A 16641-nucleotide genomic window follows, 5' to 3' on the forward strand; every position below is an offset into this window, starting at 1 on the left:
ATGGCTGTGCAGGCTCGAAGGGCCGAATGGCCTACTCCTGTACCTATTTTCTATGTTTCATAAACTTAACAAAATCCGGGTCTTGAAGCAAATTAGAATTAAATCACCATTGTCTAATAGTAGAAGTATCCATTAATTTGATAGAAAGTTTCATTGGAGCATGATCAGAAATGGCGATAATGTCATAATTGCAGTCAATTACAGACGGAATTAAACGAGAGGCAATAAAAAAAGTAGTCAGTTGGAGAATAAGAATGATAAACATGTGAGAAGAATGAAAATTCTTTATCCTTAGGGTGTAGAAATCTCCAAATTTCTGAAATTCCAGAGTCAATTGTAAAAGAGTTAATAAGAGTAGCTGACTTATTCGGTAAAGCCTGACTAGATATGGATCTGTCCATCAGGGGATCTAAACAACAGTTAAAATTACCACCCATTATCAACATGTACTCGTTTAAGTTAGGAAAAGAAGTGAATAAGTGCTTAAAAATTCAGGATAATCCACATCTGGAGCATAAACATTAACCGTAGCAATTTTTTTTAATAAAAAAGTAACCCAGTAATTAACAAAAATCTACCACTCAGATCTGAAACAATGTCTTGATGAGTAAATATAATTAAGGGATCTATAAAAATAGAAACTCCTTTCACTTTAGCCTGGGAGTTCACTGGTACTGTTATTCCTTCCAAAACCTAAAGAAACTTTGGTTATCCTCTTTCCTCACGTGAGTTTCTTGTGCAAAAATAATGTGAGCATTCAGTCTTTGGAATACTTTAAAAATCATGTTCCATTTTATTGGATGGTTTAAACCATTTGTATTCCAAGAGACAAAATTAATAATCTGAGCCATAATTTAATGTCAACCCTTTGGAATATAAAGAGTTAACCATAATGTAAATTCATGAAATTGGAAGAGGAATAAGTATTCAGAGCGGAACCAGAAGTCACGACACTGCAGACATCTTTGTAGTACTGAATCAGCCCAATAGAAAAGATTAATAAAAAAAAGTAAAGACACCCCCACCCTCCACCCCTAAAGTCCCGAAACTAAGCCAGAAAGGGCTAGAAAAATAACTAAGAACTAATACTAAATCTACCCCCATTTCTCCAGAAGGCAACTCCAAAGATGTATGTTAAAAAGAGAACCCCCCCCGAAATCCAAAAAAAATTAAACACTGTACTATAGTAATCTTCATATTGTGATTTCCAAAATGAACGAGTAAAAGAAGTAAGCGCCGATGCATCAATTACAAACATGAATAATTGAAAATGGCACTTCAAAAAAAAAGAAAGGAATTATGGGGAGAAGGAACCTGAGAAGATGGCATAGTCAGAAAGAACAAAAGATATTATGAAAGAAGGAAAACAGACCGCCATCTTAATCATACGAAGCAAAAAATAAACAAGATGTTCCTTCATACAGTAGAAATTTACCATCAAATCGTTAATGACAATGTCAGAAACCAAATAATTAGGAATTAACAAAGTAAAGTGAAATCATCAACAGGAAAAAAGGACTTTAATTGAGATGTGAAAAATACCTACACTACTAACCGAAAATGAAAATCTTGAACTTATAAAAGATGTTTTTCATACGATGATTATAGGCTTTAAAGAAAAAGCACGTAAAAACAGAGCCGATGCTGCGAGAGCTAGACATTAATAAGAGTGAAGTATCCGTAGCAGTTGAATAGTGCTCATCCAAAAAACTTCGAGCCGCACTTGTGGAATGGAAGACACGGCATGATCCCTCCAAAGGAGAAATTCTTAAACGAGCAGGATACAATAGGGCTGGTCTGAGACCTTTCTGGTAGCATTCCGACATCAGAGGTTTAAAAGCCTGCCGTGCCTTCATCACTTCTGGACTGTAGTCTTCCGCTAAACGGAACTGATATTGTTGAAATTTAATCATACCTTGCCGACGGGCAATTCGAATGAGATGCTCTTTAACATGAACATAATGGAAACAGAGGATCACTGGCCTTGGTTTAAACTCGAAGGACAATTTGACATGCAATGTATGATGAACACGGTCAAGCAATGGAGGATCGTTGGGTAATACAGAACTGAACACATCCTTTAAAAGTTGAGAGAATTTTGAAGGGTCTCCTTCCTCGACATCCTCGGGGAGACCAATTAGATTTTTTTTAGATTATGAGGGCACTCAGTCCTCGTTTATTGTCATTTAGAAATGCACGCATTAAAAAAATGATACAATGTTCCTCCAGTATGATATCACAGAAACACAAGACAGATCAAGACTAAAACTGACAAAAACCACGTAACAGTAATTTGATAAGAGCAGACCATGGGCATGGTTAAAAAAAAAGTCTCAAAGTCCTGATAGCCCCAACATCTCATGCAGACGGTAGGAGGAGGAAACTCTCCCTGCCATGAGCTTCCAGCGCCGCAAACTTGCCGATGCAGCAACGTGGAAGCACCCGACCACAGTCCAACTCTGAGTCCGTCTGAAAACTTCGAGCCTCCAACCAGCCCTCCGACACTGAGCACCGAGCACCATCTCTGCCGAGCACTTCGACCATGGCCTTGGCTGCCAAGCAACAGGCAAAGCCGAGGATTCAGGGCCTTCCCTTCTGGAGATTTCGGATCACACAGTAGCAGCGGCAGCGAAGCGGGCATTTCAGAAGTCTCACTAGATGTTCCTCCGTGCTCTCATGTCAGCCTCCATCAGATCAGAATTGTGCACGGCACACTACTTGACAGATTACAGATATTCATCACCGGAGAGGACGCGCGCACTGCGTCGCGCCACCATCTTCTCCTCCTCCTCTTTTATATGTAAGTTCTGTCTTCTAGATCGGTTTTCAAGATCAATAATCTTGGATTTAGAATGTTCCAGTTGTTTAGTCATCGAAGATAATTTCTGCTCCAAGTTCTCAATTTTCAAATCTCTCTTCTGAGCTTCAATGTCTAACTCAGTAATTTTACTTTGATGTTGCTTAACTTCACAATCAAGCGATTTCAGAGAGTCTGTAATTGACTTTAAATCTTCTTTAAAACTTTGACGTTGTTGTTCAAAGTTTTCAATTAAACTTTGACGTTGTTCTTCAAATTTTTCATTTAAAAGATTAAACAGAATATCATAAGGTTAGTTCAGTTTGCTTGAATTCACCTTTTTTTTCCCGTTCCCGTCAGAATCCTTCCCATTTTTAGGATCTCGCCCTTTAGATCTTGTACTTATTTCTTTGCTCATTTCCTCAAATTTCACAGTTACACTTCAAGGAAAAATCAATAGTATAGAATAAATCTTCTAGTGTAGGTAAAAATGAATTAAATAACGGAGATCATAAGTTTAAAAAAAAAGTAATGGTAATGGAGCGAAGCCAAAAACAACCTCACTCCATGAGCACCTCCTGAAGAATCTTGACCTCTTCGTCAGGAGACTGCAGTCATTGTGGATTGATAATAAAGTCTCCTTGCTGACAGTTAGCACAGGAGCACCTCAAGGATGCATGCTTACCTTCTATACCCTCTGCACCCATGACTGTGTGGTTAGGCACAGCTCAAACACAATCTATAAATTTGCTGGTGACGCTACTGTTGTTGACAGAATCTCAGATGACGACAAAAAGGTGTTCAGAAGCAAAATTGATTGGCTGGTTGAGTGGTGTTATAACGACAACCTTGCATTCAATGTCAGCAAGGAATTGTTTGCGGACTTCAGGAGGGGTAAATTGGGAGAACACACCAATCCTCATTCAGGGGTCAGCAGTAGAAGGGGCAAGTAGCTTCAGGCTCCTGGGTGTAATCATCTCAAAGGATCTATCTTGAGCTCAACATATCGATGCAATCGTGAAGAAGGCATACTAGTGGCTCTACATCATTAGGATTTTAAGGAGATTTGGGATGTCACCAAAGACTCCAGCAAATTTTTATAGATGTAACACGGAGAGCATTCTGACTGGTTACCTCACCATCTGGTATGGAGGCTTCAGTGCACAGGATCGAAAGAGTTTGCAGAAGATTGTAGGCTCAGCCAGCTCCATCATGCCACAACCCTATACACTATTGACGGTATCTTCAAAACACAGTGTCTCGAGAAGGGGGCACCCATCATTAAGGACCCTCACCAACTACGACATGCCTTCATCTCATTACTACCATCGGGGAAGAGGTACAGGACACAGAAGACCTACATTCAAGATTTTAGGAACAGCGTCTTTCCCTCTGCCAGATTTCTGAATGGATCGTGAGCACTAACTCACTATTTCTCTTTTGCACTGTTTATTGTAACGTAGCAATTTTAAAATCTTGCACAGTACTGCTGTCACAAAACAAATTTCATGGCATAAACTCCCTCCAAATAGGTGGGATGTTAATAGGGGATTGTACAAATGCACAATGCAAAGATGTGATTGGGCATATTTGCATATTTTACAGTATTTCACTTGGAAGATGGTTTTATAATGAGCAAAATACTTTATAGTAATGAATAAAAGTAATGATTTATTATTGAAATAGCATGAATTATTTTGGTATGTTGGGTTACATTTGGTAAATACTTGATCATGGTTGTGTCATTCCAAGTAAGGTGAAAGGAACTATGAACTAAATTGTCTATTCCTGGCAATTTGAAAACTGTTGGGGTGAAAATACGTTGGGAGTAGGTTGCCTGTATTAAAGCAGGTATAGTATTGCTTTAATCCATAAAGGGATGCAGGCAGAAGGAAACAAACCATTTTATAAATCTATTGATAACTTGATTATTAACAAAAATATAGGAACAAGTGTTCTCTCAGTTAGAAATGATACTGAGAGTACATTTTTTTAAAAAAGAGAAGTGAGTCAGAGTAGCAGATCAGAATAATGGTGTATAGTGTCAATTCACTGAGTTCAATATATGCTTTCAACAAAAAAGCATTTACTCATAACTAGAGTAAAACAATTTATCTATAAATAAATTGTAGTTCCCACATCATGTCATCACACTTCACAGTTATAATCAAATAATAATTGAAATGAAAGGAGGACCTTTAGACTCTTCTGACGTGTTTTGCAACTAGAGTGATAACTTTTGTGAAGTTCAAAACACCACACAGTTGCATTGTGGTTGCTTTTTTTTTTGCATTTTATCAGTGATTTGGGTTAATTTGCCTGGATGGGCGGACATGGTGATTCTTTATTTGACAGAGACTCATTACTAGGCTATCGTTCATGTTCTCAAAGTACTCTAACCAACAACAATATAAAGGAAACAACAGGAATTCTGCAGATGCTGGAAATTCAAGCAACATACATCAAAGTTGCTGGTGATCGCAGCAGGCCAGGCAGCATCTATAGGAAGAGGCGCAGTCGACGTTTCAGGCCGAGACCCTTTGTCAGGACTAACGTTAGTCCTGACGAAGGGTCTCGGCCTGAAACGTCGACTGCGCCTCTTCCTATAGATGCTGCCTGGCCTGCTGCGTTCACCAGCAACTTTGATGTATGTAACAATATAAAGGATGCCATTTATTGTTATCAAAGGAAATGAGAAATATCATGGATGGAATAAAGTAAGTCAAAATTTGAAGATTTTTATTTAATAGTCAAACGTTTATATCAAGCTTCTGTGACACAATAGATCTTTCACAGAAATTAGTAAGTATAATTAATTCTAGTTGAGCCTATGGTACAGTGTGTCAGCACGGTGGCACAGCTACTAGAGCTGTTGTCTCATGGCCGTGCAGAACCAGGTTTACTTTGGACCTGGTGTACTGTTCGTGCAGAGCTTGCACGTTCTCCCTGTGATCAGTGGACTTCTTCCAGGTTCTCTGGTTTCCACATTCCAAAGATGTGGGTAAGTTAACTGGCTGCTGTAATTTGTTGCTAATGTCTGTTAGAATATGGGTGAGTTTATGGGGGATGTGAGGAGAATAAAAGAGGATTAATTAGAATTACAGGCTGTCCCTGGGTGGCCAATTAAGATATCAACCTGCATATCTTGGGATGTGGGAGGAAATTGGTGAAAATTTGTGTGATCACAGGGGAGGCCATGCAGGCTGTGCACAGCACCATGAATCAGGACAGAACTTGATCACTACTGTTGTTGGGAATCGGCTCTTTTAGCTGTGCCACCGTATAGTACGAAGATGTTGATGGCAAGGTCAGCAGTTATCACCCATCTGAAATTGCTCCCGATAAGGTGATAGTTAGCTGGTTGATTGAATTGATGTATTTCTCGTTATTAAGGTATATAAACAGTGTTGTAGGATAAGGAATTCCAGGATGTAGACCCAGTGACTATGAAGGAACAGACTGTATATTTCCAAGTCCAGATGATATGTCCTTATAACTGCAGAGATTACAAGTTTGGGAGATGCTGACAGGTAAGTTACCACTGTACATTTTGTAGATGGTATATACTGAGACTTGGCTGTGCCTTTAGTGGAGTTAGTAAAAGTTTATGGTAGTGGATGGGGCGCCAATCAATAGGCTTCTTTGTGGATGATGCTAGGCCGCTGAAGTCTCATTGGAAGTGCACCCTTCTAGTTAAGTGAGTATATTGTATCATATCCATGGCTTCCTTTTTGTAGAGGGTGGAAAAGGTGTACTGTGTGGTATGGTGTAACTGGCTGTAAAATACCCATCCCACAACTCATACCCTTGTGATTTGGCTAGCTGATTTGGTGGTGGGTATTGATGCCACCAACCCACAGTACATCTTAAACACAAAGAGGTTTTTTAGATGCTGGAAATCCAGAGCAACACACACAAAATGCTGCAGGTACTCAGCAGGTCAGGCAGCAGCATTGGAGAGGAATAAGCAGTTGACAGTTTTGACTAAGGCCCTTTATCAAGGCTGGAAAGGAAGTGGGGGGGTGCGGGGGAGGAGGAGAAAGCAGAAGATGGGGAAAAGATAAGGAGTGCAAACTGGCATACTGATAGGTGAAACCTTTGTCCATGCTTCTCTTAATATTTTAAAACATTGTACAGCACACTGAATGATGAATTATGTGTCTACAGTATGTGTTCATGAGTAGGAGATTCCATTGCTAATGCTTAACTTGATCCCAAGTGTCTTCATGGTATCTGATTCATTTGAGGACTTCGGGGATACACCATCTTGTCATCTTGGATGAGTCTGTACATATTCAGGAATTGTGAAGAAGAGTGGGGCTACAAGTAAGAATTCTGAGTGTATTTATGTCAGGCTGTTTCATGATGAGTCCAAGGAACAACTCTCCTATCTGAAACACCAGTCTTGTTAAGGAGGAGGACTTTGAAAGATTGAACAGGCTGAGGGAGGCTTTGCCAAGATTGAATCTGAAATTTAGATTGATGCCGCATGGCTCATTCAGTTGTATTCTTATCTTTCAAAGCAGCAGTTTTGATACAAAGACAGTGAAAAGTCGACCATATTGCTCTGGGCCTAGCATTATAGGCTCCTAATGATAACAGGTTTCCCACCTTGGATTATGATAGTGAAAAGTACAACATCAGTAGTTGTATAGAATCAGAAACATACATTTTTAAAACTATGTATTTAAATTGAGCTACTAATACTTTTGCTTCCCTGTTGTTCAAGGAATGAATATATCTTCTGGTAAGATGGCGGTTCATTTGTATGCAGCAGCCTCTCTTTTTTGTTTGTTAATTGTGATTTTTATGATGACATGACTATACTGGACTCGGAACTTTGGGTATAGCAGGTCTACCACATCAGTGAGCTGCTTGTTGGTTGGAGGAGGAGCCGGCCGGGGGGTTAACTGTGGGTGCCTGCTACTCAAAGCCATTGGAGTTGGTGCACGAAGGCGGTGGGCAGTGTAGCCACAGATGTTTGTCTTTGACGTTTCTCTTGAGAACGTAAGACCCTGTTGAACATTGATAATGTAAATTGCCACAGGTCTGCATAGCCTCAGTTGTAGTGAGGATTAGCCCTCAAGCAGCGGGCTTGTCTGCTGATGCAATCCAGGTGAGGAGATGCCAGAGGCAGTGTAGTGTGGCATCCATGCTCAGCTGGGGGTTGGCCTCTCCTTTGGGTGCTGCCCTCCAGTGTTCGATTGGAAGAACAACAGGCAGATTTGCAGGGAACTGTACCATCAATTTGCTCAGGGTCTTGGACTACATATATTTCTTCAGCGGTTTGATCGGGGCACGATTGCGCAAGCATGTGATTGTCAGCCAATGAGGACAGCGAGAAGAGTTTAAAAGAAAACAGCTTTATAGAGCGGGCGTTGTAGTAGAGGGAGACAGAGCAGGAAGGCTTTGGCTCAACAGTGCTTCGGCATTAACGGGTCGAGGCAAGGTTTGTAGGTTATCTGTGTAGATTACAGTCAGGAAGTATGTGTATTCTGTGCTCGGTGTCAGGTATGGGAAGTCCAGGAGACTCCCAGCCTCCTGGACGGCCACATCTGCCCCAGGTGCGTCGAGCTGCAAGCTCCTTAGGGGCCACGTTAGGGAACTGGAGATGCAGCTCAATGACCTTCATCTGGTCGGGGAGAGTGAGCAGGTGATAGAGAGAAGCTATAGGGAGACAGATAAGTGGGTAACAGTCAGGAGAGGGAAGGGCAGGAGTCAGAGGCTAGAGAGCACCCCTGTGACTGTACCCCTTGACAGGGAGTTGGGAAGGGAGATGCGAAGCAGGACCACAAAGGTGGTCATCTTGGGATTACTGCCTGTGCCACGTGACAGTGAGTATAGGAATAGAGTGAGGTGGAGGATAAATGTGTGGCTGAGGGGTTGGAGCAGTGGGCAGGGATTCAGATTTCAGGATCATTGGGACCCCTTCAGGGACAGGAGTGACCTGTACAAAAAAGACGGGTTGCACTTGAATCCCGGGGGACCAATATCCTGGCGGGGAGGTTTGCTAAAGCTATTGCGGACAGTTTAAGCTAGGATTGCTGGGGGGTGGGAACCAAACTGAAGAGATAGAAGAAGAGGGCGGTTGGCTCACAAATAGAGAAAGCTTGGAGACAGTGCGAGAGGGAGGATAGGCAGGTGATAGAGAAGGGACACACTCAGACCGATGGTTTGAGATGTGTCTATTTTAATGCAAGGAGTATTATGAACAAAGCGGATGAGTTTAGAGTGTGGATCAGTACTTGGAGCTATGATGTTGTGGCCATTACAGAGACTTGGATGGCTCAGGGGCAGGAATGGTTACTTCAAGTTTAGATGTTTCAGAAAGGACAGGGAGGGAGGCAGAAGAGGCGGGGGTGTGGCACTGTTGATCAGAGATAGTGTCACGGCTGCAGAAAAGGAGGAAGTCATGATGGGGTTGTGTACGGAGTCTCTGTGGGTGGAAGTTAGGAATAGGAAGCGGTCAATAACTCTACTAGGTGTTTTTTATAGACCACCCAATAGTAACAGGGACATCGAGGAGCAGATAGAGAGACAGGTTCTGGAAATGTGTAGTAATAACAGGGTTGTCGTGGTGGGAGATTTTAATTTTCCAAATATCGATTGGCATCTCCCTAGAGTGAGGGGTTTAGATGGGGTGGAGTTTGTTAGGTGTGTTCAAGAAGGTTTTTTGACACAATATGTAGATAAGTCTATAAGTGGAGAGGCTGTATTTGATCTGGTATTGGGAAATTAATCTGGTCAGGTGTCAGATCTCTCAGTGGGAGAGCATTTTGGAGATAGTGATCACAATTCTATCTCCTTTACCATAGTATTGGAGAAGGATAGGAACAGACAAGTTTGGAAAGTGTTTAATTGGAATAAGGGGAAATATGAGACTAGCAGGCAGGAACTTGGAAGCATAAATTGGGAACAGATGTTCTCAGGGAAATGTATGGAAGAAATGTGGCAAATGTTCAGGGGATATTTGCGTGGAGTTCTGCATAGGTACATTCCAATGTGACAGGGAAAGGATGGTAGGGTACAGGGACTGTGGTGTGCAAAGACTGTTGTAAATCTCGTCAAGAAGAAAAGAAGCTTACAAAAGGATCAAAAAACTAGGTAATGATAGCGATCTAGAAGGTTATAAGGCTAGCAGGAAGGAGCTTAAGAAAGAAATTAGCAGAGCCAGAAGGGGCCATGAGAAGGCCTTGTTGGACAGGATTAAGGAAAACCCCAAGGCATTCTACAAGTATATGAAGAGCAAGAGGATAAGATGTGAGAGAATAGGGTCTATCAAGTGTCATAGTGGAAAAGTGTGTATGAAACCGGAGGAGATAGCAGAGGTACTTAATAAGTACTTTGCTTCGGGATTCACTATGGAAAAGGATCTTGGCGATTATAGGGGTGACTTACAGTGAAGTAAAAAGCTTGAGCATCTGGATATTAAGAGAGAGGATGTGCTGGAGCTTTTGGAAAGCATCAAGTTGGATAAGTCACCAGGACTGGATGGGATGTACCCCAGGCTACTGTGGGAGGCGAGGGAGGAGATTGCTGAGCCTCTGGTGATGATCTTTGCAACATCAATGGGGACGGGAGAGGTTCCAGAGGATTGGAGGGTTGTGAATATTGTTCCATTATTCAAGAAAGGGAGTAGTGATAGCCCAGGAAATTATAGACCAGTGAGTCTTACTTCAGTGGTTGATAAGTTGATGGAGAAGATCCTGAGAGGCAGGATTTATGAACGTTTGGAGAGGCATAATATGATTAGGAATGGTCAGCATGGCTTTGTCAAAGGCAGGTCGTGCTTTATGAGCCTGATTGAATCTTTTTGAGGATGTGACTAAACATATTGATGAAGGTAGAGCAGTAAATGTGTATGGATTTCAGCAAGGCATTTGACAAATGTACCCCATGCAAGGCTTATTGAGACAGTAAGGAGGCATGGATCCAGGGGGACATTGTTTTGTGGATCCAGAACTGGCTTGCCCACAGAAGGCAAAGAGATTAACATGCAGTTTGTTGTTACTGTTACTGCTATTTTTGGTGAACTTGCCATCTTTCTAATTATTTCATGATATGTTTTTATTCATGCCTTTTAATTTATTCACAGGCATAGTTTTTTCTTGAGATCAAAAAAATGTAAATGGATCTTGCATTCTTTTGATTCTCCTTGCTTTCCTCATATTAAATTTTCCTCCTTATTTTGTATGCGTTTTAAAGTCTGTTGGTAATCAGGTTTTTTTTTTGCTTGTTGCCATGCAGGAAAAGCATTTGTTCTTTGTTTTTCTGAAAGCTCATTGATTCTGGCTCTTTGCCAAATAGACAGGCACTTATCTAGAACAGTTGTTATTTAATTCTAGTTTGTCTTAGATGATGGTACTCCAGAATGTAAGTCAGAACACTTGGACTTCACAACCAGTGTGGATGAGAAAATATAATCTCTATTTAAATGCATTAGTGAGAGGGCTGTGCAAAGTTATAGGTGCAAATTTTCAGAAGACTCTTCCAAGTAGTCCCTTTCTATTTGGGTGTTCAAATATCTTGGGCATTCCAAGAACAAAGATTTTTCTGTTTGTACTTTATACTGAAGTAAATTCTGGATATTTATTTGATTGCTTCTGTGTTCTTGCTTTGTGCAGGTTGGCTGTTTACTTAATAAAAATAGTGACTGCAATTTGAAGTTAATTTGATTGAGTGTGAAACATTTAGGACATCCCAGGGGCATTAAAAACACTAATTATTCTTCCATTATTGTGTTCCATCATGTTTTGCTCCATAAAGTTCCCAAGTATACTTTTTGAATTTTGTTTTTGTAGCCATCCTTTTCAACTTGGTTATGTCAATCCACCTGAAGATTAAAGTGTCCCATATTTAATGCAGTGCTCTTTTTATATCTTCCCATTATTTGTTGATGTATACCTTTTTCCTACTGCGTGGTTGCTGTTTTCAGGGTTTGTACATAATTCTAACCGCTACCACCTTTTCCTTGCTGCTTTTAACCTCCATACAAATGAACGGTGTCTTCCGAGCCAACAAGACTTTTCACAACTACTATTTCACATTTCATTAGCAATATTATCTTAAATGTTTGAAGTTCAAAGTAAATGTATTATCAAAGTATGTATATCTCACCAAATACTACCGAGATTCACTTCCTTACAGACACTGACAGTTGAACAAAGAAGTACAATAGAATCGGTAAAAAACAAAAACTGACAAGCAACCAATGTGCAAAAGAAGACAAACTGCAAATTCAAACAAAAACAAATATTGATAATAAAAATAAATAATGTTGTGAATGTGAGTAGTAGAGTCCTTGAAAGTGAGTCCACAGGTTGTGTGATCAGTTCAGTGTTGTGAGTGAAGTTGTCCTACTGCTTTAGGAGCCTGATGGTTGAAGGGTAGTAACTGTTCCTGAACTTGGTGCTATGGGACATTGGGCTCTTGTACCACCACCTGAATGGTAACAGCGAAAACAGAGCATGGCCTGGATGGTTATGGTCCTTGATGATGGATGCTGCTTTCTTTTGGCAGGAATCTTTGTAGATATGCTCAATCATTGGGTGGGCTTTCCCTGTGATGAACTGGGCTGTATCCATTGCTTCTTGCAGGCTTTTCCATTCTTGGGCACTGGTGTTTCCATACCAGGCTGTGATGCAACCAGTCAGGATGCTCTCCACTTTGCATTTATAGAACTTTGTCAAAGTTTTAGATGACATGCTGATTCTGCGTGAAGTTCTTAAAAATAAAAATAAAAAGTAGAGACACTGCAGCATCTTCTTTGAAATGGCACTTGTGTGCTAGTCCCAGGACAGATGCTGTGACAACACCCAGGAACTTAAAGTTACTGACCCTCTCCACCTCCGATCCCCTAATGAGTGCCGGCTCATGGACCCCCAATTTCTTCCTAGTGTTGTCAATAATCAGCTCTTTGATTTTGCTGATGTTGAGTGAGATTGTTGTAGCATCTCTCAACCAGATTTTCAATCTCCATTTGATATTCGATTCGTCACCACCTTTGATTTGGACAACAGCAATGGTGTTGTCAGCAAACTTAAATATAGTATTGGAGCTGTACTCGCCCTCACAGTCATAAGTATAAAGTGAGCAGAGCTGGGGACTAAACACACAGCCTTGTGGTGCAACTGTGCTTGTGGTAATTGTGGAGGAGATGCTGTTGCCAATCCAAGCTGACCAGCATCTGGGCTGCAAGTGAGGAAATTGAGGATCCAGTTGCATGAGAAGCTATCAAGGCCTAGGTCTTGGAACTTATTGATTAGTTTTGAAGGGATGATAGTCTTGAATTCTAGGCTTAAGTCAATGAAAAGCATCCTGGTGTATGCATCTTCACTGCCCAAATGTTCCAGAGCTGAGCCAATGAAATGACATCTGCTGTTGTCTTATCACCTCATCTTTCCCATCTGAATTGCCAAAGGTCAAATATTTTTAAGTACAAAGTTCATAGCTTTGATCCCCTTGCAGCCATATATTTCTGCAATGGCTGTTCGCACAACAGGGGCTTTGACACGATGTACCACTTATTCATTACTTTTGTCACCTTTAATCAATTGAGCAAAGCAGTCCCGGTTTCTTATTGAGCTCGCAAACGACAGGAATTCTGCAGATGCTGGAAATTCAAGCAACACACATCAAAGTTGCTGGTGAACGCAGCAGGCCAGGCAGCATCTCTAGGAAGAGGTGCAGTCGACGTTTCAGGCCGAGACCCTTCGTCTCTGCACACCAGCAACTTTTATGTGTGTTGCTTCCTATTGAGCTACTGACTATTTTGGCCCTGCAGGAAATAATAGAAATAACTATTGGGTATAGATATTGTAGCTGAAAAAAAGGAATTAACAGAATATTTTACACAAAGTTTCCAGTATGAGATGTCTTTGTCAGCACACTACTTCCCGTACAACCAGGAATCCATGTATCTAGTGATTACAAACAACAGTTCCAAAAGACTTGGCACCATTCAAGATATATAGAAGATGCACTCAAAGGTGCATGGAGAAATAGGTGTTGCTGTGCCATTCGTTAAGATCATGGCTAATTTGTCTGTATCAATGCTGTTTCCAGCACTATCCCATTATTCCTTGATTAATGTTCAGAAATCTTCTGATTTGTAGTTTGAATGAGCATAATGACTGAATTCCCACAACCCTTCAGGCTAGAGAATTTCTCAAAGTTCACAATCAACTAAATATTGAAATTTGCATTCATTTCAGTTCCAAATACCCTTCCTCTCATTCTGAAGCTGTCCTCTCATCCTAGACTCCTTAGCTAGGGTAAACATTCTCTCTGTAGTTTGCCTGTAAAGAACTTTAATGATGTTGTATGTTTTGATGTAATCTCCTTGCATTCTTCTAAATTAATGAGAATGCTGTCTCAGTTACCTACCACAATCCTGCCATTTCAGTAAGTTTTGCTTTATTGTGTATTATTCCCAGCTAAAGAGCCTAAAACTGCTCAGTACTCCAGTAGTGGCCTTGTCAAGTCCTTGCACAATTGCAATAGAATTCTTTACTCCTGTGTTTAAATTCTACAGTAAAAAGGTAATTGCTTGTTGCACTTGAATATCTGTCTTTGCGATTTCTTTTGAAGTACACCCATGTCCCTTGTAGCCTCAGCACTCAGTATCTCACCATTTCACAAATACACTGCTGTTCTGTTATGTGTGTGCCCAAGCGGGTAACTTCACCTTTTCTCTTGTTATTTATTGATTGATTGACATACAGCATGGAATAAGCCCTTCCAGCAATGCCTCAATTTAATCTTGGCCTAATCATGGGACAATCTACAATGAGCAATTAACCTACCAACCAGTACGTCTTTTGAATGTAGGAATAAGCCAGAGTCACAGGGAGAATGTACAAACTCCTTACTGGCAGCATTGGGAATAGAACCCAGATCGCCAGAACTGTAAAATGTTGTGCTGACCACTATGCTACCATGTTTCAACTACACTATTTTTACTGTCTGTATGTCCTTTTCCATACAAGGTAACCACCTTATTTGGCATTCTATCTGCCTAAACATTTATACCCTCTGCCAAAGCACGCTATTCCATCTACAAAGTGCACAGTTACTAGTTGATGAGTCTGTTTTGTCAGCACTGCCCAAATGTCAGGGAGCTTCAATCTAAATGTAGATAAAGATGCAGTCTTTATCTACGTGTAGACCAAAGCTTGTTTGCATTTCCTTTTATGGATTTGGTGTTAAATCAGAAGTAAATGTATGGTACTGCATGTAAGATTTTTAATGTGACAGAGGGATTGACCCTGTTTTTGTCAGTTCAGATTTGATGTTAACACGATAAATCCCATCAAAATCTGTGTGAATTTGCTGAATCTTCTGTACTTGATTAGAGTTTAACGATTGATCGGAAGAGAAGGCTTTTCTTATCTTTTGACATGCTGAGTTGATATTTGACTCTCCTGTACCAGCTTGTTTTTTTTGTATCTCTTACTTATTAATCTGTTTGTTTAGAGATGCAGTGTAGAGTAGGGCCTTCTGGTCCTTCGAGCTGTGCTGCCCCAGTAACTCCCGACAGCCCCGATTTAACCTTAATCTAATCACAGGGCAATTTACAATGATGAATTAACCTACCCGGTGAGAAGAAACCAGAACATTCCACGGGAAGGACATACAGAGACTCCTTAGGTTATACTGGAATTGAACTCCGAGTTCCGCCCCAAGTTGTAATAGTGTCGTGCAAACTGTTACACTACTGTGGCGTTCCACACCTGTAAGTTTGTTAGAGGATTTTTTTTCTGTTCACTAGATCACATCCCTGCCAGAGCAGAGTGCAATGGATACCCAAGTTCTTGATGTATGATCCTTGATCAGTCATCATCGTCTTGCACTAAGTGGCAGAGTAAAAGTGTAGAAGCACGGTGCATTGGGCAATGTGTTGCATATGTAAGTTTATGGATGATCAGAAGAACATCTTCAGGTCAAAATGGCACAGAACAAAATAAAATCTTTTTGGCATGGAAGTAGGAATTGAAATACCACCATTATTGTATGCATTGTACAGACATCCCACCCTGCAAAAACTCATTTCAGGGAGGTCTGAACCGGAAGTCTCAATCTCATAGCAGTCTGTCAATAAATTTGTTAATTTTGCAAGACATCAGATTCACAAGTGTTTTTTGAGACAGCTGACTTCTGAATTCTGCCTTAATGTGCCATGTTCACAATAGCTGCTGTCTTGGTTGATGAGCAGGCATAGTTTTTTGCTATTTCTGGATCAGGAAACATTTTCCTGAATAGCTTGCCTGTGTGTTTACACACCTGGAATGGCAGGTTATGCTCAATGATGAAAGATGTAAAGTACACCTCAGCTCTAGTGACCTCCTCTGTCAGACTTTGGTTTTCTGCTGAAAAGAACTGTGAAATACTTGAGCAGCCTTCCCTGTGCTTAGCCTCCCTAATATGTTGTGGTCCCTGAAAGAAATAAAAGCATAAGGTGTATTGTTATTACAGGTGTGCATCGCTTAACGTCCATTCAGACAACGTCCGATCGCATATACGTCCTTACTCACTCACTCACAGACACACACTCCCTGCAATAGTTGGGATCAGAACTTACTTTTTTACGTCAAAATGGGGGATTTTATTACCATATATTACCATTTTATTTAATAAAGTGTAATTCAAAACGCATATTAAGTGAGCAGCACAGGTAAACAGTTCGCTGTCCTAATGATGAGACCTCGGTGGGGGGGTCAAGTATTTATTAAAATTGGTTTTTCTTCTGAAAATGACTGCGCTTAAACCCAGCCCATTGCGGACTTCGATGTACCTGTAAGTGGAAATGTTTCAGGAAAAAAAACCCCGAAGAATTTGCTTGCTGC

The 16641-nt window shown here is 40.8% G+C and overlaps 1 protein-coding gene across 9 annotated transcripts in view; it reads left to right on the plus strand.

Moving 5' to 3' along the window:
- Nucleotides 1-16641, plus strand: part of herc1 (HECT and RLD domain containing E3 ubiquitin protein ligase family member 1) — a 270719-nt gene that overhangs the window by 28766 nt on the left and 225312 nt on the right. The gene's annotated exons all lie outside the window — the stretch shown is intronic.

Source organism: Mobula hypostoma, chromosome 18 (genome assembly GCF_963921235.1).
Source record: "Mobula hypostoma chromosome 18, sMobHyp1.1, whole genome shotgun sequence".
Classification (NCBI taxonomy): domain Eukaryota; kingdom Metazoa; phylum Chordata; class Chondrichthyes; order Myliobatiformes; family Myliobatidae; genus Mobula; species Mobula hypostoma.